The 7,653-nt window shown below is 42.8% G+C and overlaps 1 long non-coding RNA gene across 2 annotated transcripts; it reads left to right on the top strand.

The window, feature by feature from the left end:
- Window positions 1-946: 946 nt before the first annotated feature.
- Window positions 947-4,771, top strand: LOC134433548 (uncharacterized). Of its 2 annotated transcripts, XR_010031624.1 has the most exons (4): window positions 947-1,171; window positions 1,679-1,853; window positions 2,544-4,479; window positions 4,638-4,771. It is a non-coding gene; the product is annotated as an uncharacterized LOC134433548 (long non-coding RNA). The 2 variants fall into 2 exon arrangements; XR_010031623.1 differs by having other exon boundaries at window positions 947-1,853.
- Window positions 4,772-7,653: the final 2,882 nt, after the last annotated feature.

The following is a 7,653-nucleotide window of genomic DNA, read 5'->3' on the forward strand; positions in this document are numbered from 1 at the left end:
TGATATATCTATCTACTTATATCTATCATTTGTTGTATATTATGATAAATATAAATATAAAAAAAATTTAGGTAGTTTAAAATAATGGATGGTTTTGTTTTTTCTTTGCCAAAGCAGGGGTTTTAGTGTAAAAATTACAAATACAAATAATATAAAGGTAGAAATATAAGTATAGAAATATATCATAAACACATTAAAGATTTATATAAAAATTAGAAATATAAGGAAAAATAAGTTGTAGCAGTAGATATGGTAAATAATTTAAAAAATAATTCCCGTATATTTTTTGAATAAGGTGCCTATTATATGTAGTTATTAATATAATGCATCAACATAAACTATAAATATATATAAAATATCAACTATCTATAAGAAGGAATAAAAGCTCTGTGTCACATGCAGCAGTAGAAAATTTCAGGCTCCCAGGGAATAAATCGTTTTCTTTAAAGCATTTTCGTTTTGGAGTTTTATTTTTACTCCCGGGTAGCCTGAAAGTTTCTACTGCTGCTTTTTTATTCTGAAGGTGGAAAGGTAAACCAAGATCAGAAATAGAAGAAAGGCAAAGGGAAGGGAAGGAAAGGAAAGGAAATGAAAGGAAGCAGGAGAGCAAGGGGGAAGGGAAGTGGTGAAAAAAAAAACAGAGTGAAAAAAGTAAAAAGAGTTGGAGGAAAAAAGAGAGGGCATCCGGGAGGAGCGGTGCTGCCTCAGGTCCTTCCCCGCCCTGGGGCGAAGGACCCGTTTGATGCCCAGGAGGGACTGCAGCTCCCGGTGGCGGGGGACGGAGCCGTGGCTGTCAGCCCGAGACTACAACTCCCGGCAGGCCCTGTTGCCGGCGCGGCGTGTGACGCAGCGGCTGACGCGGCACGTGAGTGGCTGCCAGCCCGAGACTCCAACTCCCGGCAGGCCCTGCTGCCGGCGCGGCGTGTGACGCAACGGCCGACGCGGCCCGGCATTTTTCTCTAAATCGGCAGTAAATACAGCTGAGTAAAATTAGCTTGGTTTTCTTCCTTCTTTTGTAACTGAACTGTTTTTATTAAAAATTCTATTTGAATATGTAGAAAAAGTGGGGATGTCCTGTAATATATCGTAGCTTTTCTTGTTTACAGGGTGCTCAGAAAGCATGCGTCCCTTAGAGTCCCACAGAAAGGTTCTCAGTGCGCTCTCTATCAAGGTATGTATTTACAAATAAGTGATCCCTTTAGATATTTGCCTGTGTACCTTTTCCTGTAATTCAGAGCTTGCGTTCTGTGGGTTGTATGATAAAGCTGTAAAACATGTAAGAATGGTTTTGCAAGTCTGAATCGTTGAAGGCAGCAATAAGTGGATTTAGAGCCTGTTCTTGAGCAGACAAAGGGAAAAAGTGTGACTCTGATGCTGAACTTGTCATTTTTCATTTGACTTGTCTTGAATGATTTAGGAATAGAGAGAACTAGAAAAAGAGAGAAATAGAATCGATTATTGAGCAGTCCTCAAATGCTCACCATAATTCAGTGTAGAGCCAAAGGGAAGGGTGATGGAACAGAGCTCTGTGCTTTGGAAGGAAATAAATTTAAACCTGATCTCCGCACAGAGTCTCACTAACTTCTGTGGTTTTAAAATACAAAATACGTTTAGGAAGTGTTGGAAGTTAGTATTTTGGGAAAGAAACGGCAGTTCCACAGAACATTCCATTTCACAGAGGCTCTAGGAAGGATTCATGTTGTAACTGCTGTCACTGCAATCAGTTGGTGGTTCAGCCTTGAAACGTGCACTTGGCCTTCTATAAAGCGCTGTTTTGTTTGCCTTTCATTGCTATGAGTCTTGATAAATTGGAGAAGAGCCCAAGAGAAATTTTTCATCCCTTGATATAAAAGGTAGGAAGTGACTTTTTTTGGTTTGGTTCTTTTTCTTTATTATTTCCTGGAAATAAAAGTAATTAAGTATAGGTACTACTGGTTTGTTTCTTCCAGTAGCAGATGATAACAATAGCAGTAGTAATAGTAAAAATAATAATAGAAATAATAATAATAGCAATGTAATACTACCTAAACTGTCTTTATCCATTGGACTGGCCATTTCAAATCAAAACTTCTAAACACAAATCAAACCATCATCCTTGTAGAATCTTTCACAGCAGCGGGCTAAAGATCCTGGTTTTGTTGACAGGATTTATTGGTTCTGGAAGAGCAAGAGGGAAGTACAAGCCTAACTACTTCTAGCTCACAGACCCGTCCAGTGAACCCAGCTTTGTGTTTTGGTGGGCTTTTGATGACTTTGAAATCAATTGCTCATTCCAGTAAAAAAAATTCATGTTTTTTTGAACGTGACAGCAGAAATAACTTTAAGCACCAACTTAATAATAATAGATCACCAGTTTAAGTTAAAAATTCATGCTATACTAACAAAGTTCAAAGGTAAATTATTACCTATTAGGAGATGGTATAAAGTGTATGTTCTAATGTGTAATGCAAAGATACATACATACCAGATAGTCCTTAGAGGAAACAAATTTTTATGACTGCTGTTTGATTGTTTACCATACGATATTTGGTTTTATTTCCCAGGGATCGGTGAATTTTAACTTTGGAGTCCTCTATGCTAAGGATGCTCAGCTTACAGATGATGAAATGTTCAGTAATGGTGAGTTTTTCACGTTCTCTTTAATTGCTGTGCTGATCTGAATAAGAAAAAAACAAAAGCAAGAGGGAAAAAAAAGGATGGTTTATTATTTTTTACGCTGTTATGTTTGTTTCCTCAGTATTTGCTGCAGCTCTGCTTACCCAAGCTTTGTGTTCCTTCTGTCCCACTGGGAGTTGCCCAGTTTGGTTGCATCTGGTGAAATTCACCCTGAGACCTTACACAACTAGCTCAAACTACGTGAGAGCCATTTGCAGTTCTCTCCAGACACCTGGAGAATGGGTGACGTTTCTGAGGGTCTGGCAAGTGTACTTCTATCAAAACTCAGTCTGTGAAGTTTCTGGGGAAAACCCTTCTGTGTCCTGAAGGGTTCAAACTCCTGTGAGGATCCATTTATCAGGTGCTCACCTGGATGGTTCCAGCTCTTAAAGTGAACACTTGTACTCTTACCCTGTAGTTTACATCTATTGTATTTTTGTTATTTTGCAAGATTTTTTGTCTTTGCAAAATATTGTGCATTTCACTCTTTGGAACCTCTCAGATGGTTCTTTGGTGCAGCACCACCCCATGGGACACTTGGCTGCTGTCCTGAAGGGGATGGTCACTAGAATTGTAAATTCTGGAGAGTTTATAAGTCTTCTGTCCCCAGGGAGGTACCATGCTTTGTTTACTTTTGTTCTGTTTGTTAGGCGCTGCTTCTCGTTGCAAGTATGAATTTCAAACTGCCCTGTTCTTATTTTAACTGTTTTCCTGGTTCTCTCCGTCCGACAGGGAAAGACTCTCATATCCTCGTCGTCGGGCTCGGTGCTGTCCAAGAAGATACAGAGACTAAAAAAATCATAAGCAGCAAAATATGACTGCAGGGAAAAGAAGCTGGAGAGAACAGAATGTGATATTGTTATCCTTACCCTGTATTAGAAACATCCGCTGTGCCTTGATGCTGGCAGCTGCCAGGGGCTTGTTAGCTCTTTGTAGGCAGGTGTAGGTGTTCACTTGTAGGTTTTTTCTCTGGACAAGTCAATTCAAACTTTGCTAAGCTTATATATGCAAATTACTCTCTAGCACAGTCCAGCATGACATTTTTGAATGTTGTAAAAATACCATGTTACTTGGAAATTGCTAATGATGAGAAGCTTTAGGGGAAAATAAGATGTCAGTGTTGGGAGATGTGAGAAGAATTTTGAGGGGATGTTAGACTGAAATAAAGCACACTTGAAGCTGGACTGGCATGCTGGCAGATCCCCTATTAAACAGTAGTGCTGAGATTAGCCTGGGGGTTGCCCATTGTTTCTGTAGAAATAAATGTTTTCTGGTCTTCAGAAGTAAGCTGCTTTGAAAAGCTGGAAGGCGCAGCATAGTGACAATCCGTGTGCTTCGCATTAAAAATAGATTTCAGAAGGGTCCTAGGCTTTTGTCTTTTCCTAGAAGTCGATGTAATCCTGTCGAGGAGTTTTTAATTCTGTGCTGCCATGTCATCAATCAGGGCCCTGTCGTACTAATCATCATACAGATGCAAAACAAAAAATCAGACCCCGTCCCAAGCACTTAGAGCCCAGAATACGATTTCCTCAGGCTGCCATTTGTGTGCCATCGGTACTCACCATGGAAGCGAGCTGGGGATTGTTGCACCCGTTGGGAACAAACCGCTTCTTGTCACACAGAAATGGAATTGGGACGACGCCTCGGCCAGCCCCTCTGTGCCATCGTCTCCTGAATCTGCAGCAGAGCAGTTCCAGTCCATCCGGGCACGTGCAATCCAGTTCCTGATGATCTGAGCACACGGAGCAGTGCTCAGCTGCTGTGGGGGGCTCAGGGAAGGCAGAGTGTGCATTGTCATCTTCCTGAACCTACAGACAAATCAAAGTGAGAAGCCACAGGGTGGAAATCAGTTGCATATATGCTAAACAAAACTTGCAGGTTGTTTTTAAGAATTGTTTTTGCTTGTTCTTTGTTGTGCTTCTGTGCTTAGAAAACCTCCCTTTAAAATCAGTTCAGTTCATCAGTTGAACATTTGTTTGCAGACCCTCAGTGAGCAGAATTTGTTGCAGACTCAGTGCACGCTGTGCCGGCCTCCCGGGAGTGTGAGGAGCTCATGTGTGCTACTTTTTGCTTTAGGACGCTCTGAGGTATTTATTCCTTTTGGGATACGTGATGAGAATTCCCAAGAGAGATAGTTATAAGGTATGACATTGGGAAAAAGCCTGTGTGGTTGGAATGTTGTTGCTGTCAAAAGTTAATTTTTCCTTCATTCTTAGCCAGTAGTTAGCTTTTTGCTTTATTTTTGTGGTATCAGTATTTTATTGTTTAAAAAATTCCTTCAAAATAACTTCAGTGGTCGCCCACCAGTACCTTGTTCAGATTTGCCTATTTGCTTGTAGCTGAAATGTTCACATCTTGATTATCATTCTATTTAAGAAACTGCTGCCCAGCCAACTAATAACTGAATATCCATCTGTCTAGGACACGGGGAGAGGATTTAGGTAATGTCTTTGTTTCCAGAAAAAAGTTCCAGTGTACTTTCTAAACAGAGGAGAAGGGGGTGAAGACTCTGGGCTCTGATGCCGTTGGGGCACCCCAAGGTCCCCAGGAGAGGGAGCCCCACTGCGGTGCAGGAGCAGGTGTGTTCTCATCTAATATTGAACAAATTATAAATATGAAAATTATAAACATGAAAATATTTTTAAAATACTTAAATAAAGCAGGTTTTCTTTATTGGTCAATAGGCAGGGTTTTGATTGTAAAAATTATAAATACAAATAATATAAAGGTAGAAATCTAAGTTTAGAAATATATAATAAATACATACAGATAAATATAAAAATTAAAAATATAAGAAAAAATTAGTTGTAGCAGTAGATATTATACATAATTTAAATACTAATTTAAATCTATTTTAAAATTGTATATATATATCATAATTAATGTAATACATCCAAAGAAACGATAAATTAAAATATGAATGTATAATTATACAAAGTATAAATAAAAAATATTTCAATATCCTTTAAAAGAAGGGGTTTTTTTATATATTTGGTTAGAGACGGGGTTTTTATTTGGAATAATGGAAGTATTATAGAAGTATAAAACTAAATATAGAATTATACAGTCAATATAGAAAGATATTTATAAAAACACGAGCGAACGACGCCTCCTTCGGCCGAATGGAATGAGCTCAGCCGAACCAAGGCGAGACCGGCCGAACCTGACGGCCTCGAGCGAACCGAGGCCAGGCTTGCGAGGCTGCCTGAACCGAGCCGAGCTCAGCCGAACCGAGCCCGCTGCTCTCGTGCGCGCTAATTAGCGCGAGTGCGGTCACAGCCTAATAAGCTCCTGTGCCACGCCGCGCTCCAGATCGTGTCCGTGGGATGGCCGGGCCGCCCGCGGGACGCGGCAGCAGGAGAGCCCCGAGCCGGGCGAGTTTAACGCGAGGCGCCGCCGCTTGCCCGCCCTCAGGGAGCCGAGCTCAGCCGAACGCGCAGAGAGCGGCTCCGAGTTGGGCCGAAGCGAGCCGGGCCGCGCCGAGCGCAGAGAGCGGCTCCGAGTTCGGCCGAAGCGAGCCGAGCCGCGCCGAGCGCAGAGAGCGGCTCCGAGTTCGGCCGAAGCGAGCCGAGCCGCACCGAGCGCACTGAGCGGCTCCGAGTTCGGCCGAAGCGAGGCGAGCCGAGGCGCGCCGAGCGCAGAGAGCGGCTCCGAGTTGGGCCGAAGCGAGCCGGGCCGCGCCGAGCGCACAGAGCGGTACCGAGTTCGGCCGAAGCGAGCCGAGGTGGCCCGAGCGCAGAGAGCGGCTCCGAGTTCGGCCGAAGCGAGCCGAGCCGCGCCGAGCGCACTGAGCGGCTCCGAGTTCGGCCGAAGCGAGCCGAGCTGTGCCGAAGGGTCGAGTCTGGCCGAATGCAGATGACAGTGGCCGAGTTTAGCCGATTACAGCCGAATTTAGCCGAGCAGCTGTGAGCCTTGAGGTGAGCGTGCATCGTTGCCGGCCTGGGATTGAGTGAAATGCACTAAGGAAACCAGCTTTGGGGAGGGAGGCAGGGAAATCCTCTCCTAACGTTTACCAATTCTTCCGTCAAACTCATCACGGCAGCACAGCGTGAAGACTGAAAGTGTAAGAAGATGTGGAGAGAAACAGAGAATCTGACAGGAGCATCGAACGCACAAGTGCACGAATTTTGCTTTTTTGCTTGGATGGAAACTCAGAAGTTGTAAGGAATTTGGGAAGCTTTTGTTCTAGCTAATAAAAGAAGTTAGTTTAAATTAAAAAAAAAAAAAGTGGTTTCTTTTTTCTTCACTATTATATTCTTTGCTGGTATATGGTGTGTTGTTTTATTTCTTGGTGTTATTAGCTCTGTGTAAATTGTTTTTTGAGTGAAGCTAACTTTGCATCGGTTGTTTTGTATTTGAGGTAGGATCAATTTCAATAGATTTCTTTCACAGACTTCTGATAGGTATTACTGGGATTTTGGTTTTGTTTACTGTATGCATAAACATAGAGATTTGGTAGGGCCAGCTGGGCTGCTGGAGTTTTGGGTGTGAATTTATTAGATGGCTTTTGTTAAACACAGAATAATTATAGAAGGTAACAGCAAATTACTCAATTACCCAATTTATCCAGCTATGTAACCTTACCACAAAGTTTTATATCTTGCCAGTTTTCTGTTCTTCTGCTCCAGGTAGTTGTTGCAAAAAAGAAAGTACTGCTATTCTTCTGAAGAACTTTCTTCTATGACAAGCCCTTTACTGCCCTTGAATGTGAGTCAGAGGAGCCAAACAGCTGCAGCTGCTCTGAGGGCTTGGTGGGATTGCCCCCTCCCTTTTCCTGGGTGCCATGGGAACGAGAGGCGGGGCACAATCAGGGGTTATTAACCCCAGCCGTGGCTGAGGGGCTTCATACCCTCTCTGGGATGTGCTGGGGCAAGAGCTCTCCTCATTTCAGGGAAGAGGCTCTTTCAGCTCATCTCAGCTTGTTTTCAGCAAGTGTTTCTGGGCATCTGAAGCACAGAGGCTTGGAAGATTCTGTGAAGAAAACAGCATAGAACACAG

The sequence above is a fragment of the Melospiza melodia genome, unplaced genomic scaffold (assembly GCF_035770615.1).
Source record: "Melospiza melodia melodia isolate bMelMel2 unplaced genomic scaffold, bMelMel2.pri scaffold_201, whole genome shotgun sequence".
Lineage (NCBI taxonomy): Eukaryota > Metazoa > Chordata > Aves > Passeriformes > Passerellidae > Melospiza > Melospiza melodia.